Consider the following 23,427-nt stretch of genomic DNA (forward strand, 5'->3'; position numbering starts at 1 on the left):
CTTTCTAGTATCACGTGATATTTCTGCAAAAGGTGTGCAATAGAATTAGGGGATGCATGACAAAGTTTCAATGGGCATGTGATACCTTTTTGTGTCACACCATGGTGATAAAATGTCGCCCATAGAAAAAAAAAACACTTAAGGAAAACACAATAGGGAAAAAATAGAAAAAAACTCAGTTTAGAACCTCCACACCGAGGAGTACTAGATCCACATAGATTGAGGAGAAAACACTCGAGAGCATAATCAACAATATGCCAAGGAACAAGAAAGAGGAACATCTATATATCTAAATCAAAGCAGTAAAGAACGTACTGAAAGCAACATCGCAGTGAATAGAAATGATAAAATACCTAACTAAGTACATGGTTCCTCCCAACAATCAATGGCATCATAAGACCATCGTGGGCCCTAGCCATCCCCTGTGCGTAACATCCCAAGCCTTCAATTAGATCATCAGTACTATTGTAATAGGGATGTCACTACTAAAACATGCTACAATATAAGCATAAGAAAATCTAACATGCTAGTAGTAAAGCATAAGATAATCCAATACAATGGTTCACATCATCTAGTCATATGCTAAACATCATAATATGAGAATGCATCAAATGAACTAGCATCAGCTAAAAATGATATCCAAGCATTCCAATGAAAGCATAAATCACAAGAAAGTATACTTTGGAACCTAAAGCATCAAGTAAAAACATCTAGCAATGGTTGCACTAGGATAAGAGATCATCTCTATACGCCGGTCCCTAGTAGTGCTAAAGGTAGCTAAGCCTCCCAACCACATGGCACCCGTAGGTCCACACCCACTGTGCTAATGGAGATAATGATCCAACCAAAAATTAACAAAAACAACATCCATGACTAACACTCACACTAGATAGTATGATGGTTGTAACCAAGAACTTAAGACAATGCAAGGAGTACAGGTCCTAGTCAAACATTCAATAGGCTACTAAGTAGGGGTTGACATCATGGAAAGTCATTTGGTATCGACAAGCCCAAGCTTAGATTTATGCAGATTCAACTCCCTCAATGGAAGGCTCATACACTGTGTAGATTCAACTCCCTCAATAGAAGGCTCATACACTGAAGAACTATTTAATTATCTTTAGTTTTATTAACACTCACACATTTTATTTAGTCATCACTTACTTAAAACTTCCTCTTTAACCCTATGGCATCATGACACTAGGATATGAGATAGAAGCACCCTCCATATGCTACCCTACCCTACTCATGCTCATCCTACAACAAGTGCCCGTGGGCATGCATACTCCCATCCCAACCCCAATGATCATAACTTCTGAAAGTACCATGGAACATCGAGCCTCACAAGTTACCTGACAAATGTATGCACACATACTTGTATGTAGTGCACCACCATCACAAAGATCAAAACACAAGGACAGGATGAGAACACAATGTAAAAGATAACACCCAACTGAAAGCAACATGGGAAGCATGGATTCTACATGAATCCCAAAGCTAATAAAACTATACATCATGAAATCACTCAACTGGCCTCAATCTAAGAGCATGGATTCTACACAAATCTCCATGATGCAACAAAACCAAACATCATGAACTCACTCAAATGGCCTCAATCTGAGAGTATGGATTCTACATGAATCCTAGTGTCCACGAAACAAAAACAAAGGTCCAAAAGAAACCATAAAACTAGGTATAAAATCACTCAACCAACCACAGTGTCAGGAGAATGGATGCGATATGCACCCCAATGCAACATAAAAGTGCAATAATGTTCTAACTGATATCCAAATGGATCATCAAAGTCCACGACCGACATTATGCCAAGGAAACCTGAGAAAATAAGGTGACACACAAAATGAGGTAAAAACTCAAAAAATTCAAAAACTTGAAAATCAAAATCCATTTGGCCTTTGGGCATAAAAACCCCAAAAATCCAAAAATAATCAAGTTCAGACACCATATGAAAAAATAGCCAGCATAACGGCATAAAACCCCAAACCCTCATCCCGAAAAATAGGGAAATGTTCATACCCACCCAACTAGGTAGAATTAGCATATAGAAATGGAGGGGAACACTAGTTTTTAGCCTCCAAAAAAATGGCTACCAAAAACAAAAGTAGAAACAGAGCAAAAACAATAAAACAGGAAAGCCCTACCTTACAGCCAAAAGGGCAAAACAGGAATCTGAACCATAAAATAAATAGCTTGCAGAAGTAGCTAAAAATTGTGGCAATCCAAGGTTTTCCCGAGCTGGATCCAACAAGCTCAACCTCATGATGATCCTAACCCCATAGCTCCCACAATGAATAAAATAGTAAATCCTCATGAAGAGGATTTCGGGTTTTACACTCCAACTTTCTAATTCAAAAGTGAGAAGTGAGGAATTAAATTTCTTTTTGGATATTTATTTACTTTTCAAGTGAATAATCGATTAGGGAAAATAACCAACCAACCTAGTTAAATCCTGAATCAACCCGAATAAAAATAGACTATTCCTATAAATAGGAATTCATCTATGGAAAAGCTGCCAGAAATTAAAATAAATCAATTAAAAAGTTTGAAAATCCAAAAACACATAAATTGCCTTAACAACTTTCGTGATAATGCAAACCTCTAAATGCATAGACATGCTTACTGGTCTAATCACATAATGCAAATGAGTTTGAATTTAATAATCACCAAAAAGTTTAATAAAATAATTAAAATAAGGATACGTTGACCATACAAGGATGACATTGGTAAAATATGAATGGTTGAATCACTAACTCCATGTGCCACTACCGGGGATATAGATCCTACACACTAAGAAACATGATCAAGTGCAATTTCATATAATAACATAGCTGAAGTAATAAATGCATTAAATCACCTAATTTAACCATTTATTTAGTTATATTAAAATAATATATTTACATCACTCACGTTCGCATAAAGCATAACAATGCAGGAATGGAGTAAATAACCATAGCATTAAATCCAACACATAACATAATCAGTGATATGTCCAAATGCCGGATAACCAGATATCATGATAAAACACACTTTCATCTCAAAAAGGCATCATCATGCAATATGATCAACTGAACAACATAGTAGTCTAAAATCTATGATATTGAAATCAAAGTATAACATTTGACCCTCAAGTTCTCTCAAATATAAAACATCACATAAGAAATAGATATCTCTCAGATCAAAATATAACAAGGTAAATGTTTGCAGCACATAACCAAATAATCCAACATGAACAATCCATTTCAATAATTTAAGCATTTAATAATGATTGTTAACACAACATGAAAAAACACTTAAAATACATAAGTGAACGCAGTCATAAACATGACTAACCACTGTTATAGGAACCTAGTCCAGTGTAGCATGGTAATAGAACATAGTACAATCTTTGCACACATCTCAAAGTAATCATGGAACAACCTCATGATACCACATTGATCTTGGTAAGCACTGGCACAAGCCTCAATGAACCATAAATCATATCACAATCTCCTAAATCAGTCAAAGCATAATCAAAAAAACTAATATAGAAACATAAATCCAAACACCTCAACGATGTAGACCACTCATGGTCACAATCATGATCCATCAAAACAAAAGATCAACAAGGTTGGAGCCATCATAATGACTTACATAAGTCAAATGGTAGAGGCACTACAAAGGTAACTAGAATACACACACTAGTCCTAAAACCATAATTCTCATTAATACGCATGGGTCCTCAAATCTATATTTGGAAAAATCTAAATCTGGCCCTCAAATCATTATTCTCATAAGTACATATGGGTCCTTAAACTACAATATAACAAATCTAAGACTGACCCTCAAACAATTACATAAAACACTCTCATAAGTATAAAATTATAGGTGTTAGAAAATTGGTTGGGAAAAACTAATCATGACTAAAACATTAACAAAAAGTACTTAACATAACCACAATGAAGTATAATAGACCCTCCCTAAGCCTCAATGTACAACCACTATAGCCAATGTAAATCCCACAATACCCAACAACTACAAAGACAACGTAAACACATGCATTTCACATAAAATATTTTTAATGAATAAAAGTTCACTTATTTTCAAAGGTTTAGCTTGACTATAAAATATATCATTTTAATATTTCATAACCATTTAACTATTTAACAACGTAAAGTCTGAATTAATTCTCCTTGTGTAACAAAGTTCATTAATAGAAAGTATTAACTCTCTAATGAATAATTTATTCATTTAAATATCCTTTCTTTTGTTTGAAACTTCATTTATATTCTATTTAAATAAATATTAAACTAATTTGAACATTTATTTAAAATTCAAAACTTAATATAAAGGTCTAAGTTTATTTACATTAATAAATATCAAAATTTAATTTTCAATAATTAAATAAAACTTACTTTAAAAGTAAATTTATACTTTTTATAAATCTTTAAAAATACATTTTGTTTATTTATTTATTTAAACTCTTAAAATAAATAATTAATAACTTTATAAATTTGGGGGAAAAAATTAAAAAATTAAAAATAATTAAAGAATAATTTAAAAAATTAATTCAAAGGAAAATATTAAATTTCCTAAATATATACCAACATGCTTTTCTCATTTTTTAATTATTTAAAACCCTAGGAGATAAAATTTTCTTTTTCCTTTAGGGTTTCTAGTAAGGTTTTTGTTTTCTAATATTTTGTTGTAAACATGGAAAGCCAAATCAACCAATAACATGATTTAATGGAAATCAACCAATTCAAATCCAAGGTAGACAATCTTTTCAAAGAAAATATCAACATGAGTTTTCCAAACCCTGCCTGTATTCACAATTGAATAGAAATAACAAACAAAGCAAAAAACACAACTCCAAATCCAAGCTTTCAAAATAAGTCTCAAATATTTGCATCAAAAATTCTTCTTCAAAATGATATACATAATCCAAAATAATAACCCAAGACCCTCATTTATAGAAGACTCAACATGTTTTCTAAAATAAGAGACTCAATTATGCAAAAAAAGGAAAAAATAATAGTTTAATAATTAATTCATTTAGTTAAGTCATTTAACTGAACTTTATTTTAAAATATTAACCTCTAATTTTATAATAAAGCATTTTTCAAGTTGTATTTTTTTATCAATAAAAGGCAATTGCCATAGTTTAAATAAATTTAAATATTTTACATAATTATTTTTATCTGAGTGTTTAAAGTGCAAGCATCAAGGGAAAAGAATGGGGAAGAAAACCCCATGTCTCACCTGGGATGATAGTGTCCTCTCTACTAAAAAATACATATGGCACTTATTAGGAAAGGGGTCTTTAGGAAGGCATACCTTCCTTTACATATAATTATAAAAACATGTTTAGAGTACATTTATTCTAATTTTGGTGATTATTTGGATAATATAAGCCTTCTCTTATACATGCTTAGAATATATTTTCCCAAATTTTGGGATTAATATACATAGATTATAATTATTTCTATTAGAGAATATTTTCTTTAAATTAGTACTTTGTGCTTGCTACTTGTTACATTTCCTTTGGCAAAGGGATACATCTTTTTCTTGCACACTAAATTCTGGCTCAAATCTTTGTTAGAGAATAATGCATTTATAAATATGTAGTACTTGATGAAATAAATTAATATTTAAACTAAATTTTACAAATATTACTTGTCCATAGTTACGAATAGACATACCTATATTTCCCTTGACAATTAGGTCACTTTTTATTAGGGAACCTAAGTATTATTATAAATATTCTAAAAAGAAGATATAATTTCTTCATATAGTTTGAAGTTATAGTTTACATCCTATGGAGGATTTGAGTTACATTTTCAAATAGTTCATCGTATACATGTATGAGATCTTAAACTGCCTTTTATTAATCTAAATTGAGAGATAATAACTAATGAGGAAAACTTCATACTACTTAATAAATTAAATATATAATATTTATCTTAATATTTCATGTTAATACATATATAGTTTCTAAAGTTAGGAGTAGACGAAGAGCCCATGAAGGGAAACATAGATATAAGTAATGAATAGGTTGAGAGTGTTGAGTCTAATTATGTAATAGAGAAAAGAAGGAAGGGAACATAAAACATCTTATTAACAAAGATAATTGATAAATTCATTACAATTTTAGATAAGACTTATGACCTTAGCTAATAGATGTGACTTGGAACTAAAAATTATTCAAAAGTTATCCATTACCAAAAGTAACATCATAAAATTAAGGCACCTCCCACCCTGATCAATATATGTGAGTGGACCTACCACCGTGATCAATAGATGTGAGTGGACCTCCCACCCTAATCTTTTAGACAAGATTAAGCTCTGGTGGAGTAATGATGTGGAAGGCACAGCTATGTACAAGGTAGCTAGAAAACTAAGGAATGTTAAAAGGATGGTTAAAGCTTGGAACAAGTCTGATTTTGGCCACATATTTTTTGAGAAGGAAGTACTATCTAACAATCTTTCTTCTATCCAAGCCTCAATTCAGGAGGATGGGTATGACAAGTTAAATAGGAAGGCTGAGCTATCTATCCTTTCAAATTTACACAATATTATCAGTAAAGAGGAGAAGTTCTAGAGACAAAGATCAAGGGTTAACTGGCTCAAAGAGGGAGACCAGAATACAAAGTTTTTTCATCTTACTACTCTAAAACATCGTACTAATAATAGAATCAAAAGTTTAAAGAATGGTCAGGGAACGTTGACCAAGGATGAGGAAATCTCAATTGAGGCTATTTCTTTCTTCTCCTCCCTGTTGTCTTGTGATCCTATGCTATCCAAAGTGGATCAGGATGACATTGTTTCCTACATCCCTCAGATCATCCTTCCTCACCATAATAAACTATTTCGAGCCATTCCCTCTAATTTGAAAGTTGAAGAAGCTCTCTTCTCTCTACTGGCAGATAAATCTCCTAGCCCTGATGGTTTCCCTTCTTTCTTTTTCCAATTGTTTTGGCCTAATTTGATGAAGGATGTGGTGAAGGTTGTTCATGAATTCTTTGGGGCTAGAAGCATTCTCAAGGAGATAACTCTACTTTTTTAGTTCTCATTCCTAAAGTTCCTAGAGCAAATTCCTTGGACAAGTTTAAACCAATTTGTCTTTGCAATTCTTTTTACAAGATCATTTTGAAGGTTCTTACTTCGAGGTTGCTCAAATTCCTCCCTTTGATTATTTCTCAACAGCAAATTGGTTTTGTCCTGGGAAGACAAATTTTAGACTCCATAATGATGGTGGATGAAGTGATTCACTCTATGGAAGCTAGAAAAAGGGAAGGGATTTTACTTAAATTGGACCTCTCAAAAGCCTATGACAAGGTTGACTGGTCTTTCCTAGATATGGTGCTTAAGGCTTTTGGGTTTGATGATAAAACTTGTAAGCTAATCTCTTAGCTCATTACTACATCCCCAGTTGCTATCTTAGTCAATGGATCTCCCTCCGATTCATAATTTTGGCAAAATGCATAGACAGACTTATAAAGAAGAATAAGAAGGAAGGGAGATTCAAAGGTTTTAAACCTTCTTCTAAAAATGCCCCTTTTATGCATAAAAAATTTGTTGATGATTCTATAATGGGAAGGGAGGATTCTATTAAGGAGGTAAAAGCAATGAAGGAAATCTTGGATATCTAATCCGAAGGGTCAGGATAGTCCATCAATAGGGAAAAGAGTTATGTTTTCTATATCAACACTCTTGAGGACAGACAGAAGAAAATCTATAGAATTATGGGATGTAGTGTGGGGACGCTTCCCTCTACCTATCTTGGGCTCCCTTTGGGCACAAATCCTCCTGATTCTTTCTGGAATGACATTATGGACAGATTTAATAAGAAGCTAGTTGGTTGGAAAGGGGCCTCTCTTAGCCAAGCTGGAAAATGCCAATTGGTTAAATCCACCCTTTAGAACTTGCCTGTTTATGCTTTGAGCCTTTTTTTGATCCTTGGGAAATTTGCTGAGAGGATGGAAAAAATTTAGAGAGACTTCTTATGGATGGGGGCTGAAAAGAATAAAAGGTATCCTCTCATTGCTTGGAAAAAAGTCTGCCTCCCTAAGAAATATGAAGGTCTAGGCATCAGGAAGCTTACTCACCTCAACAAGGCTCTTTTGGCTAAGAAAATATGGCATATCTTCAGTAGCATAGGGGAATGGAGAGACACTATGGAAAACAAGTATATAAAGAGGCCCTCTAAATAGTTTACCCTCTTCAGTGAAGATATCCCAAGAGGTTCCACTATTTGGAATGGTTTTTTAAAAGCTAGGGACCTAGCAAATTCTAGAATTTCTTGAAAATTGGGAAATGGGGAGGATATCCAGTTATGGTCTGATAGCTAGCTTATTTAGGGCCCTCTTATGAACAACCCCAACTATGAGGTCTGGGTGAATGATTGCATCAACCATTTTGGGCAGAAAGTTAGTAACTATAGGAATGACCAAGGATGGATATACCTATCTATCATCTTTAAAGATCTTAATCCTATTATGATAATGCTAAACTCTATGACCCTAAATAATGCCAATGGGCTATATACTGTTGCCTCTAGGTATTCAGCCCTTTGGAGATTAAATGAGATTCCTCCTTGGTTGAGGGCTTGGCTTCCTAGCCTCATTCCAAAAATTAATATGTTTTCTTGGCTGTCTCTACAGGAAAAAGTCCTCACCAGGATAACCTCATTAAAAGAGGTCATATTATGCTTAGCAGATGTGTGTTATGTAAAGATCATATGGAGACTGAAAATCATTTGTTCATTCATTGCTCTTTCTCCAAGGAGGTTTGGGTTTTCCTAACCTAGGACTTGGGCTTCAGCTAGTGTGTGCCTTTTAACCTTCTAGATTTCTTTTGTCAATGGAAATGCATGTTCAATAGGTCTGATTTGCAGGAATTAAGTTCCGAGATCCTTCCTCATTTTTGTTGGAGCATCTGGAAGGAGAGAAATAAAAAAATCTTTAGAGATCAAAGAGGAGCTGGCTATAGTGATAGGAAAGAAAATATTTGCAAACATTAAGGAAAACTATTCAGTAAGGAAAGGGGGATATATAGAATTAGGTGGTAGAAAAAAAGAGAAGGCAAAAGACAGAAAGATGAAAAGACAGGAAGCCAAATGGTTTCTCCCCCTGGAAGGATGGCATAAAGCCAACTTGAATGGAGCGTCCAAGGGAAATCATGGCTCCTCAAGAAGTGAAGGCATAATAAGGAATGGAAATGGCAATAGTATTGTGGCTTTTTCCCTATCGTTGGGATTTCAAACCAACCACTTTGTGGAAGCAAATGTTGCATGTAATTTTGTCAAACTGGCATTTGAAATTGGAGTTACTAACCTTTGGCTTGAAGGGGATTTAAACAACATTATAAATTTTATTAATGGAAACTCTCAGCCATCATGGTTGATTGGAAATCTCATTGATGAGACTTGTGAGACTCTTTCCAAATTCGATAGAGCCCACATCACTCATATTTTCTAGGAAGCTAACTCGGTTGCTGATAGGTTTGCTAATATAGGGGTTGGCACAAACCAAATTATGACTTGGCATCTCGAAAATATTTTTCCTGTGTATGTCAAAAGCATGATTGAACTAGACAAGATCCAAGGAAGTATGGAGAAGATCAATGTGCAATTATGAGTATGAATGGATCAAGGGGAAAGGATACTTCCCAAAAAGGTAGCATGGGAAATTGTAATTGCTATAATTTATTATAGACTTTTCGACACACTTTTTGGGTCATTTTTTGCATCTGCAATAGGAGTAATAGAAAGGTTATTTCTTTCTGTATTTTGCTCAAATAAAGAGGTTCCTATCAGTCATAGTTCAAGGTGCATATGAGAATTGAGGGTGCGCAAAGTGTAGATATGGTGGTCGAAAGGTGCAGAAAGGAGCTATTTGGTGAAATAGAGAAATGAAGGAGTAGGGAAAAATTTTGGGAGTAGCTGGATCATGGCAAGATTACTAGATACATTGTCAATTTGCATGGTTTTGATTAGGAGGTGACCAAGAGTATGGTTGGTTCATGGAAGGATGACATAGTTAAGGTGAATGGGGTTTCTTTCATGATCACTCAGGAGGTGATATCGACCATTTCTAAAATCTCGATTGAGGGTTTTAAGTTTTTCAGGGACAAGAAGCTCTCGACTAACGCTGTGTAGGATTTTGTGAAGGATATAGAGGAACTAAAAGCCCTAAAGAAGATTGACATGTACTATGTTCTTAATACCATGAAGAAACTATGGAGGTATGTTCTGAGAGTTGTAATCGAGTACATTACTCTAGGCCCTAGGTTTGATCGAGCTCGTACCCACCACTTTGTTATTTTGAATCATTTTTGGCATAGCTGTAAAATTTCTTTTCCTTTTTACTTGTTAACTTCCATGAGCAAGGTGGTGTTTAGCTTCAAAAAGAAGTCCACTAATAACCCCGCTCTACATGAGGGGCTCTTTCTGCTCATTTATGAGTACTTTAAGGCTTAGACTATAAGCAATTCTCCCCCTCAGACTAAGAATGTGACCTCTAGAAGCTCTAGCTTCTCTTCAGACTCGAATGATATTCAAAGCTTTAGCTCTAAGGATGGTAGGATTTCTTCCATTGATAAAATTGTCACCCTTCAAGTCAAGCATTCACCTTCTTCCATTACCCCAAGTAGGAAAATCCCTAGGGCTCATAGGTAGAAGCAACCTAAGAAGGATGTGAAATGTTTGACAAAAATGATGAGGAGGATGTGGAGATGAAAGAGGAGGAAAAGGAGATGCGGGAGGAAAATAAGGAAGATCGGGGAGGGAAGAAACTTAAGAGGGAGGGTCTGGAGGATGAGAGATTGCAGCAAGAACAAGATATGTCTTCACTGCCTCTTTCTCATATCCATACGCAAGCCCAACCTAAGGAGCAAAAAATGGATTCTGAGACTGAGGGTGGAGAGGTGCAGGTTAAAGACAAGAGGAAAGCTTGGAAAAAATTTAATGTTAGGACCTTGAAAATGGGCATTTTTAGAGAGGCCATGAACCCGTAGGTCCTTTTGGAAAACCAAGAAGAGGCACAGCTTGAAGAACTTATAGACCTAATGATTGTGGCTATTTTGGATAATGCAAGGGAATCTAGGTTGAACCTCTTGAACAATGCCCACAACAATATGATTGATAACTTCAGATCAATCAAGTAGCCTTTCCATGAGCTAGAGGAGTTCAAAGAACAGGTGGGTCATATGGAGGATAACAAGAATGGAGTGGATTCTGATAATAGAGATGACAATGGTGAGAGGCTTAATTTGGCAGAGAGAAGGATTAACAACCTTGAAATCTACAATCATAATCTCTCAAACTAGATGATTTCGTTGCTAAGCTCCATTAACAACAATATTATTTCTTTAACTGGTTGGATCAAAGACAGAGTTATGAAGGAAGAAGAGGAAGGAAAAGCCAGGGAAAAATCCAGACTGGTGGTCGACACTGCAAAGGACAACATCAACAATGGTCAGGACTAGGAGGATCAAAGGGCACACCAGCAAGAGGCTAAGGAGAACCAAATGGCCTATGAGGCTATTTAGGCCATGCAAGACCTGGAGAGAAAGAATGAGGACTAATCCATTGCCTGTTCTTTTGTCTCAATCTATTTTTTGGCTTTTTTTTTGGGCTTTTTCCTTTGTCATTTCTAAGTAGTTTCTATTCCCATTCTTTTCTATGATCTTTGTTTTTAGGCTAGGCCTTGGGCTTATTATCAGCCTTTGAACTTGAACTCTTTTAGCTAGGCTTTTCATGCTTATTATCAACCTTGTTATTGTTTTAACTCTTGGGTTTTAGGGTCCCTATAAAACCTATTTATCTAATCAAAAACACCATAAAATATTAATATTAAAGTTAAACAATTCATTTAGTAGAGAGTACTGAAATTTGTTAATTATAGAGATTCTTAAAGCCACATACATATAAAAATATTAGAAATATATCTAGATAAACATAACAGGAGTATTTGGTTAAAACAAAATCTTCCTATGAAACTAAATCAAAGGGATCTTCGAAATCCAAGCCTTCAAAAATCCTTACTTTGCCTAGATTATCTTTAACTACATTTAGTCTTGTAGAGTTTTTGTAAGATGAATTTCATGCTTCCAAGGTCACTAGTATCCATAGATAAGGGAATGGAATAACTTTAGGCTTTAGGATGTTTAATTATTTGGAAGAGATATAAGTGTATATATACCCTATTATAAGTGTGTGTATATATATATATATACACACACACACTTATAATAGGGTATATATTCACTTATATGCCTTCATATATATATGAGGGTATGTAAGTGTATATATACTCTATTATTAAGTCAATGTATTTTGTAATAAACAATATAAAAAATAAAGTATAATTAGTCACCTCATGTTTTGCGATATTAGGGTGTGTGTGTGTTTGTGTATGTGTGGTAGTCTCATATATGTACCCATATGTATGTTACACATATATACTTCTTAAAGACATAATATTTTAACTGGGTGATTACTGGATGTTACATGTCATGTATATTATCTTAGATCTATACTATTTATTTTATGTAAACATGTAGGAGCATAAATTGATTTAGACTTGAAATGTTTCAAAATATGCATGCCAATAGAAGTTGCATAGTATATGCAATGCAAGGACTTGGTAAGCATAGGTCTTGAAACTAAACAATGTTATAGGTATTATTGTTATCTATACATAGCTAAGTAACAACAATGAACACACCTTTCCTACATTCAACATCTGGTAAATGTGTTTTATTGAACTTAGACTTCCTTAATTAAAGCCATTTGTAAGTAGGTTTCACAAGGAGGCCCTTCATTACATTACATATGTTATGTGAGGGTATCTGCAGGATCATGGTCAATCAAACTATGGCCTTAAGTGGCAATGAAAAACTAGCAAATCAGGGTTATGTCAACTTGACACATAATTTTAAAGTGGTTTTGCACTTTATATCAAAAATTTGTAACAAAATAATCTATAAGAAATTGAATGTAGTTTTTAAACTACTAGGCCTTATTTGGAGAATAAAATATTTGATTGGTCAAAAGTTTGGATTTTAATGCAGTACTACAAAAATTTTAGGGCAAAAATAAAAAGTAGATGTATGTCTGACCACCTTAATCAAAATCAAATGATAATATTTTTAAATATAATTATAGATATAAAAAGTAGACTCATGCCCGGATGTGATGCATATTTTTGGGCATTTTTATTCCAAATAAATAACTAAATATGAATTTTCTACTAAAAACTTTTTGAAAAAAAAACTCTCGTGTCTGACCACCTTAACTAATTGAACACTTTACCAAATTAATTTATTTATTTTCCCTTATACTAGGCAAAGCATAGAATGTGACACAACTTTTGGATTTAAAAAATGTTATACCATTTGAAAGTTATAGCTATTTTTCAATCAGTATGTCAATCAACACTTTACAATCATCTTCATTCAAAATTAACTAATAAATACTTATCGAACTCAAAATTTGATAGCAATTATATTGATGGAATCTCAAGAGTCTTATAAAAAAATTCTTTTCGTTTCATTCAATTTCGATAAAAATAACATTTTCAGATGGATACCCGAAGTCTGAGTGTTAGTGAAACCCTTCTCAAACATGTTTTTTGGGTTGACCAAATAGGCTTGGTAAATATTGAGCCTAATAAGATACCCAAAATAAAATTGGGTATCCAATCTATAATCGGATACTCGATATGAAATCCAGTATCCAATCACAGCGAGTTTTCCAATTGCAATTTTGAAGGCAAATTTGAGAGGAAAGATTTTCCAATTGCAATTTTGGAGGGAGGGAAATTTGAGAGAAAAGAAATTTTCCAATTGCAATTTTGGAGAGAAATTTGAGAGGGTTTTAGAGGGAAATTTATTTGGGGGAAATGTGGACATTAATATTATTATTACATATGATTATGATTATTATTATTAACTATTACTATTATATATTATTATAATTATTATTATATATAGTAATATGTATAATAAATATTATTAAATTTAATATAGTTATAAATATAATAATAATTATTATAACTAAATATAATATAGTAATATATATGATAAATATTATTATATATAATAATATATCATTATTATATTAAAATATACAGTATTATATTATTATTAAATATAATCTTGTCATGAAATGCATCAAAAGGGGTCATAGGTTAACATATGACCTTTTTTGATGCATTCCCAATGGGTCCCTAGGGGTCCTAGGGCCCATAGGGACATACATTGTCATGAAATGTGTTAACCTATGACCCCTCTCGACACATTAGAACCAACTAAATGCATCCCGAAGGGTCTTAGGGCCCCTAGGGACATAGGTTGTCACCCTTAGGGATGAATGTAGTTGGTTCTAATGCATCGAGAGGGGTCATAGGTTAACCTATGACCCCATTGGAACCAACCAAATGCATCCCTAGGGGTCCTAGGGCCCCTAGGGACATACATTATCATGAAATACCTCAAGAAGTGTCATAGGTTAGCCTATGACCCCTCTCGACACATTAGAACCAACCACATGATTCCTTAGGGGTCCTAGGGCCCCTAAGGACATATGTTGTCATGAAATGGATCCAAAGGGATCATAGGTTAACCTATCACCCCTCTTGATGCATTAGAACCAACCACATCCATCCCTATGGGTCCTAGGGCCCCTAGGGACATACGTTTTCATAAAATACATCGACAGGGGTCATCGGTTAACCTATCACCCCTCTCAACACATTAGAATGAACCACATGTGTCCTTAGGGGTCCTATGGCCCCTAGGGACATACGTTGTCATGAAATGTGTTGAGAGGGGCCTATGACCCCTCTCAACACATTTGAACCAACCAAATACATCTCTAGGGGTTCTAGGGCCCCTAGGGACATACGTTGTCATGAAATGCATTGAGAGGGGTCATAGGTTAACCTATGACCCCTCTCAATGCATTAGAACCAACCACATGCATTCCTAGGGGTCCTAAGGCCCCTAGGGACATACATTGTTATGAAATGTGTTAAGCGGGGGCATAGGTTAACCTATGACACCTCTTGACTCATTAGAACCAACCACATGCATCCCTAGGGGTCCTAGGGCCCCTAGGGACATAGGTTGTCATGAAATGTATTGAGAAGGGTCATAGGTTAACCTATGACCCCTCTTGATGCATTGGAACCAACCAACCTTAGGGGTCATAGGGCCCCTACAGACATATGTTGTCATGAAATGCATCAAGAGGGGTCATAATTTACTCTATGACCCCTCTTGATGCATTAGAACCAACCACATGCATCCCTAGGGCTCCTATGGCCCCTAAGAACATACGTTGTTGTGAAATGCATTGAGAGGGATCATAGGTTAATCTATGACCCCTCTCGATGTATTAGAACCAACCACGTGTGTCCCTAGGGGTCCTAGGGCCCCTAGGGACTTACATTGTCATGAAATGCATCGAGAGGGGTCATAGGTTAACCTATGACCCCTCTCAATGCATTAGAATGAATCAGATGCATCCCTAGGGGTCCTAGGGCCCCTAGGGACATAGGTTGTCATGAAATTTGTCAAGAGCCTATGAGCCTCCTCGATGCATTAGAAAAACCACATGAGTCCCTTGGGGTCCTAGGTCCCCTAGGGACATAGGTTGTCATGAAATGCATTGAAAGGGGTCATAGCTTAACCTATGACCACTCTTGACACATTGGAACCAACCAAATGCATCCCTAGGGGTCCTAGGGCCTCTAGGGACATGCGTTGTCATGAAATGCATCAAACTCTCGATGCATTAGAACCAACCAAATGCGTCCCTAGGGGTCCTAGGGCCCCTAGGGAGATAGGTTTTCATGAAATTCATCGAGAGGCGTCATAGGTTAACCTATAACCGCTCTCAATGCATTGGAACCAACAAAATGCATCCCTAGGGGTCCTAGGGCCCCTAGGGACATACATTGTTGTGAAATGTGTTGAGAGGGGTCATAGATTAACCTATAACCCCTCTTGATGCATTAGAACCAACCACATGCGTCCCTAGGAGTTCTAGGGCCCCTAAGGACATTAGCTATCATGAAATGCATTGATAGGGGTCATAGGTTAACCTATGAGTCCTCTTGATGCATTTTAGAACCAATTAAATGCATCATAGGTCATAATAATAATAATAACATATATAATATATTATGTTATTATATTTAATAATAATATAGTAAAAATAATAATAATATAATATTAATATATATATTATATTTATATATTATAATAATAATATATATATTATTATTATATTTATAGATAATAATAATAATAACATATATTATTATATTTAATAATAATATAATATAATAATCACAAATATTAATAATAATAATAGGTCATAATAATATATAATACATAACAATAATCCTAAATAATGTTACTCATCATACATTCCCCTTAATTCCCTCCAAAATTTTGGCATCAATATTTGATATCCGATCTGAAATTGGATATCTAAATTATTATAATTAAATTGGCATGATTTTCCCAAAAATATTCCCTATCATTGTAGAACCGAAAACATCACTTTTTGTGGGCCATTTTCATGAGTTTTGGGAAAACTCATGTTTTAAGGCCCAAACAATCGAAAAAGGTTTGATAATATATCATTAGGTGTTCGATATTGTCATCCGAATGGGGAGTGGTAGTCGTCGAAAGGCTAAACGCAAAAGGAAGGTATCCAATGAAGACATTGCGACATATAGGGAAAGGGACAAGGTAAATCATTGAAGGAAAAGACAAGGTATGTTAAATGCGAGTCAAGTTGATGACGAATTGGTCGAAGGTGAAATCATAGAGTCAAATAATGAATATGTGCAGTTGGGGAAAGAAAATGTACCAATTGATAATGATAATGCCAGGATTGAAAATTTAGAGAATGAAAATTTGGAGGATGAAATGCTACTAGGTCATAATGTAATTATTTATGCATTGAATAAATTTAGGCACTATATTACTAGATATGCAATATTTTTTCATACTAATCACTCTGCTATAAAGTATCTGATGAATAATCCTGCAATATTAGGAAGATTGACTCGCTAGTTGTTACTTATGCAAGAATTTGTTACATATGGGAAGACCCACTAAATCAAATGAAATGCCCATGTAGCCTCAAGCAGTTGTTGCACCCTTTGATAAATGGGGGATTTACTTTGTCACTCCTATTGAACCCTCTTCACAAGGTAAATCCTATATCATAGTTTGCATTGATTATGTAACTAAGTGGGGAGAGGCCAAATCCATGAAACACCCAAGGGATAAAAATATTGCAAAGTTCTTGTATGAATCCATCTTTACACAATTTAGAGTTCCTAGGGAGTTGACATCTAATCAAGGAGCTCAGTTTACACATAACCTGATAGCTATTCTCATGAAAGAATATATTATTTAGCATGGTAAATCATCACCTTACACCCGCAAGATAATGACCAAGTCAAAGTTACCAACAGGGAGCTAGAATCCATTCTCACCAAAATAGTAGCACTCCATAGAAAGGATTGGACCACATGCCTTCCTAAAGTTCTTTGGGCTTATAGAACCACCTATAAATCTACAATAGGTTTTACTCCTTTTGAGCATTTTTATGGTAGGTCAGATGTAATGCCTGTAGAATTTGAATATAAAACATTGAGGACTACTTTGGAGCTTGGTATGGAACTCACTATTGCATAACAAGACCACATATTTAGTTTAAATGGTCTTGATGAATGGCACAAATCTATATTGAACAACACCAAACTCATACAACATCAACAACAAAAAATGGCATGATAAGTTTATCAAAGATAAAATGTTTGCTATAGGAGATTGGGCCCTCCTTTATGATTCCAAGTATCGACACAATCCAGGAAAGTTTCAAACTCACTAGTTAGGACTGTACAAAATTGTTGTTGTATTTCCAAATGGAGTGGTCTAGTTTTCTTCTATTGATCATGTTCAATTCAAGTTACTTGTCAATGGGCATCACCTCAAGCTCTACAAAAAGCCAGTCAATTGTGAGGAGTTCCTACAGTAGTTTCAACACAACGCAGATATACTCATTCCTATAGCTAAGCAATTTAGGTCTTCTACCTTGACTACTACTAGCTCTTGATTCCATTCAATATTTTCATAATAAAAATTTTCTTTCTTAAAGTACTTTCCCAACCTTATATTTCATCTCACCCTCTCTCTTTTCTATCATTCCACTCTATCCCATCACTCCATCAGTTTTTATGATCTTTTTCAGCACACTTTCTTGCAGCACCTACAAGGTATGTGTCGCATACTCTTGCATATATTTTATTTTACTTACTCTTTATTAAAAATTTGTGTTGTTTAACTTTATTACTCTTGCATATATCCTATCCTAGTGGGACCCATGCCTATACTTAGTTGGAGGGGAGGGAGGGGGGGGGGGGGAATATTCATTTTTCAAAATTTCAAATCGCATGTAAACTTTAGCAAGCTATTGTCTTATGATATGACTATCATCACATATTGATGACCTATCCTTCTGTGATTGAGTCATTAAGGGAGTTAAGGACATTAATGTTGAGCTTAAATTTTAATGATAATTGGCAATGTGTTTGGGGTGACAGACTTGAACATGAGTAAAAAATTATGAGACTAGATGTAAGGAAGAATATCATGAGATTGCATGGATTAAAAATCTTTATGAAGCACAAAGTGACAGTATGTCAATTTTTGTATTTGGTGCCATAATATTGCAAATTTTGTTAACTTGCCTTTATTGAACTCTGGAAAATGCTATAATTCTGTCAAAATTCTACTATGAGTAACAATGTGTGGAAGTCTCTAGAGATATGAACCAGTTGATTATCGAGTTTTGTTGGGTGATGTGACCAGTTGTGAGATGTTCTAGAGAAGAGGATGGTTAGATTACTACCTCAGTCTTACAGGATTTGATGAGGAGGTTTCTCTTCAATTCTTGAGCTCCCTATAGTATGGATTTGGAATGGTTAAGGGCCTCAGAATTAAATTTACAAAAGATGTGGTAGCCAAAGTCACTAGGTTACCCCAGGAAGGAGAAAATCGCGCAAAAGATTTTGACCTACGAATGACTAGGGCACAGTTCAGTGTGCATTTTGACCCTCCATTGGACATTGAAAAGAAAGAAGGGTACCTCTGGATTATCATTTCCTTTGGAGTTTATCTAGCCAACAACATTCATCATTCAATACTTTCACTTGTGAAGGTTGTTACAAATATCTGCATGCCCTACATTTCAAGATTTTGGCTCATCCATGAAATGATTATCGATAGGTAAATCTTCCCAAATTCCTATTTAACATTGTTAAGAAGCAAGCTTCTTTAGTGCAATCAAAAAAGGATCAGTCTATCTCCCATCATTTTTTGATAAAATTAGTTTTGGAAAGAGAACTGAACAAACAATCAATTGGTACATGGGAAGATTTTTTGTAGTTAAAAGAGGTAGAGGGCCTAGGTTGGTCGGCCCTAGAGGCCAAGGGGTTGGACAAAGGGATTTGACATTTACTAGTTTTTGTAAGGTTATCCCCTAGACTAAAAATGTTCTTGAAGCCTCTTCCTCCAGTCCTAGAATAGCTAAGAAGAGGATTTATAAAGCTAATACCTTTGTTTCTAGAAAAAAGAAAAAAGAAACAGGGAAGTTGTTAGTTCCCCCAAGACCCCATCATCTGTTAAGACTAGGTCTACTATTAGGGAAAGAAAAGGTAAAGTTGTGGGACCTAAAGAAGTGAAATTAGTATGACAACCTGATGATGAAATTAACGTTAATGAAACCCTACACTTATAAGAAGAGGGAGGTTTACGAAAACCTCCTGAAGCACCTACTATAGAAATATCTGCAAGAAAGAGGAAATGAAAGAATTCTTTGTGCCTGTTGACACCTCCTACGAGATGAAGTGTGAGGCTTTCTGAAGGAATTATGGTTACTGAAACCAATATTCTAATGGTTGACCTAGAGTCTTCTAGGGTAGAGAAGGAATCCTCTTTGAAGGAAAAATTGCAAAAGGATGTAGCCACTGATAATGAGTGCAATAATCAAAGTTCACAACTTAAAGTTGACCTTAGTGTTAACTATGTGCTTGTTGAGAATCCAGAAGACCTTCCTTTCAAGGAATATCAAAAATTTAGGCAAGAAATTGTTGAGGAAGTAATAGAAAACCTCAATTAGGATGGACTAGATAATCTAGCCATAATAGTGGCTGAACCTAGTAAGGAAGAGAATGTGGTGACAATAATTTTTATAGGCAAAGGAGAATGTTCCACACCAAAAAGTGTTAACAAAATTTCTCATTTGACCTTTGAATGGATAGATAGTTTTAACTAGGAATCATTTCCACCACCCAATTTGTCTACACCTTTGTTTGCAGGAATCAATTTGTTTCAATAGTTGTTATGGGAAAGAGCTCAATAGAAGCTAGAAAAATAAAAATTGAAACATGTTATTAATGAATAGAGCTATCAGTTGAAATAGAGATCAGAATAGAATGAAGTTTTAAAAAGGAGGATTGAAAAAGTTATAGGATTGATTCCTAAATTAATGGAATACAGATCACCATCACCTATGTATGCATTGTTCCTCAAAGAGAAGCTATTGAACTTCAAATTAACTAGAATTATGGAAGGATTTAATCCCTCCATTTGAACTCCACATTAGTTTTATGACAAATTCCAATCTATTCAAATGCCTTTAAAGAACTTACTGTGTGAGTTGTATCTCCATAATTTGGCAGTACCTAATGATACAGAGTGGAACTCACTCTTGTATATAGGGGATGTGCAGTTGAGAGCAGTGATGTCTTAGATGAATAATGAAATAAGTAGGGAACATCAAGCTAAGCCTTATAGGAATAAAGAAATGATAGTCCCTTTTCTCATGAGACCAAAAGTTCAAGACACTAGAAAGACATTTATGCTTTGGAATTCTATCCTAGGAAACCCTAATGGAGTTAGTAAAGTATGCTCAGTCAGAGAAAAATCCTTTGTAGACTGGGAGTAGCACTCCTGTCAAGATGTTGAGACAACTATTGTTGCTTCAAGAAAATAGTGGACATGGATGCCACATGACTTGAAGATAAGAGAACCCCACTCTCATTAAAATTTAACCCTTGATACAATTAGAATTCCATGGTATATATATTTGGGAAGGAATCGGTGCAAATATTGGCTTCCATTAAGTTATCAGCCCCCTATTATCCTACAACCACTACTAGCAATAAATAACAATGTAGAGGATCATGAGATGACAAACAAAGTTCGGTGATGAAGATGGCTCAAGGTAGATTATGGGTACTTTGACTATGTTAAGAATGAGCTAGGGGAGAGGACAACTAGTGATTGGAGAGTTCGGGCCAAAATCAAAAACTTCATGGTTGCTAGGGACCAACATCAACTCAGTTGGGGGGAATGATGAGCCTCTAAAAGGCCATTGTTTTAAGATCTTTTTATCTTATGTTTAAGAAGTTATCTTGTAGAAACAATCATGACATTTTGGTTTTAAGAAGATGAACTTATGTTTATGCATATGTTGTGTGTGTGTGTGTGTGTGTGTGTGTGTGTGTGTGTGTGTGTGTGTGTGTGTGTGTGTGTGTGTGTGTGTTAAGACATGAAGTAGAAGTATGGATAGTTCAAATATGCTACATTTTCTTGAATCTATGCACAAAAATGGTATAATAAAGTAATATTACATGTTGATAAATGTTTCTCCATTTATGATATGTCTTGGGTAGTTTTCCTCCTATAACCATAGGATTTACAAGAGTGGTAATTTGAACCTTACACCTTTTCTAATATTGATGATGAAATAAATAAATATATATGTGTGTGTGTGTGTGTGTGTGTGTGTGTGTGGAATTTTTGTGCACATTGAAAATTTTTTAGGTACTTGTCGTAGATATTCAAGGGTGAACACCTCAGCGTTAAAGTTAGAGCCAACCAGAATGTTAAACCATCATGAGTGGAGCAAGTCATTTTATGCTTTTTGTTGGAACAACACACAAATGTAGCTCCCACAACTTGCTACACTCCTGGAGGATTTAATCTTGATTAATGTTGATTATGTTTCAAACTTTATGAGTTTTTAATTGATCCTCATTAATGGAGTGATTGTAGAGTTAGGGAGTAGTTGTAGTTTCCTTTAAATAACATCTGTTGTAGCTTTAAGCACAATTTTTTGAAGAAGAATAAGAATTTGATTTTCATAGTAACAAATTGTGATATTATTTTTAAGTGTAATCTTTTCACCATGAATGAATAGAATGAGTAGTTTAAGTTTATTTCTTTTATCTCGATTATCTTTTTTTTTTACTCGTCCAAGGGGGCCCACTTGGTGAGTGAATTATTCCATTAGAGTAGATTTCATTTCCTTGTTTGTTTCCTTGCAAAGTAGAAGTATGTTGCTCTTGCAACCATTGATAATAGAATTAGTGATTTGTTCCTATAGCATAGGTGCATAGATAGGTTTGCTATTGCAGCATTACTTTTAAGCTTCGAGTTAAGTTGTTATTTTAGTTGCTAGCATACATTTCCTTCAACATTGCCTTTGCTTTAGTTGTAATGACTTGAAGGAGAATTAGAGCATACACTTTGTAGTCATCCTCTCAAGTTTATGCTCCTGGGTTGAAAAATTAAATGAAGTCAGTCTACTATTTTAAGTAAAACACATGATGTTGTCTAACAATGGAATCACTGTGAAAGGATGTCCAAAGGTATTAAGTGATCGACCAGTCTTTACCCAACATTAATCTTATAAATTTTCCTAAGATAAACAATATTTTTTGGGGCTCCATTGATATATGAATGGTAGTGAATAATTTATTTCTAATTATAATTTCTCTCTATGAATACCACATATATATTATGTTAAAGGGGTATGGTTTTTATTTAATTTTATTCTATTTATCAAGAGATATAGAGAAATGATCAACATTTGGATGGTCCTAGACTAGGGGAGACTTTTTATTTTTCCACTCAAATATTGAGATAACAAAAATTAAAGATTAAGTGATATCTATTTTGGACAACTCATTATTTTTTAGAACATAATAAAAATAATTAAAAATATATACATACATACACATACACATATATACATATGTATATGTATATATATCTATATCTATACATATGTATATGTGTGTGTGTACACATGCTTCCGCGCGCGCACAGACACACACACATTCAAGGTTCTATGCTCCTGTGGATATCATGGAGAAGGTGGTTCCTTCTCTAATCACATTATTTTTTAAGTTGGGAGCTTAAGTTTAATAAATCAAATGTATGGTCTCTTTAGTTTCTAAAATAATTGTTTCATGCTTATCCATGTTTCTCAGGGGTATAGGTCTAGAGGTCATCTCCATATATGAATAAATAGGATGGGTTTGTTCCTCTAGATTTTAG

This window comes from Cupressus sempervirens, chromosome 6, assembly GCF_028749045.1.
Source record: "Cupressus sempervirens isolate cs-2001-9-10 chromosome 6, ASM2874904v1, whole genome shotgun sequence".
NCBI lineage: Eukaryota > Viridiplantae > Streptophyta > Pinopsida > Cupressales > Cupressaceae > Cupressus > Cupressus sempervirens.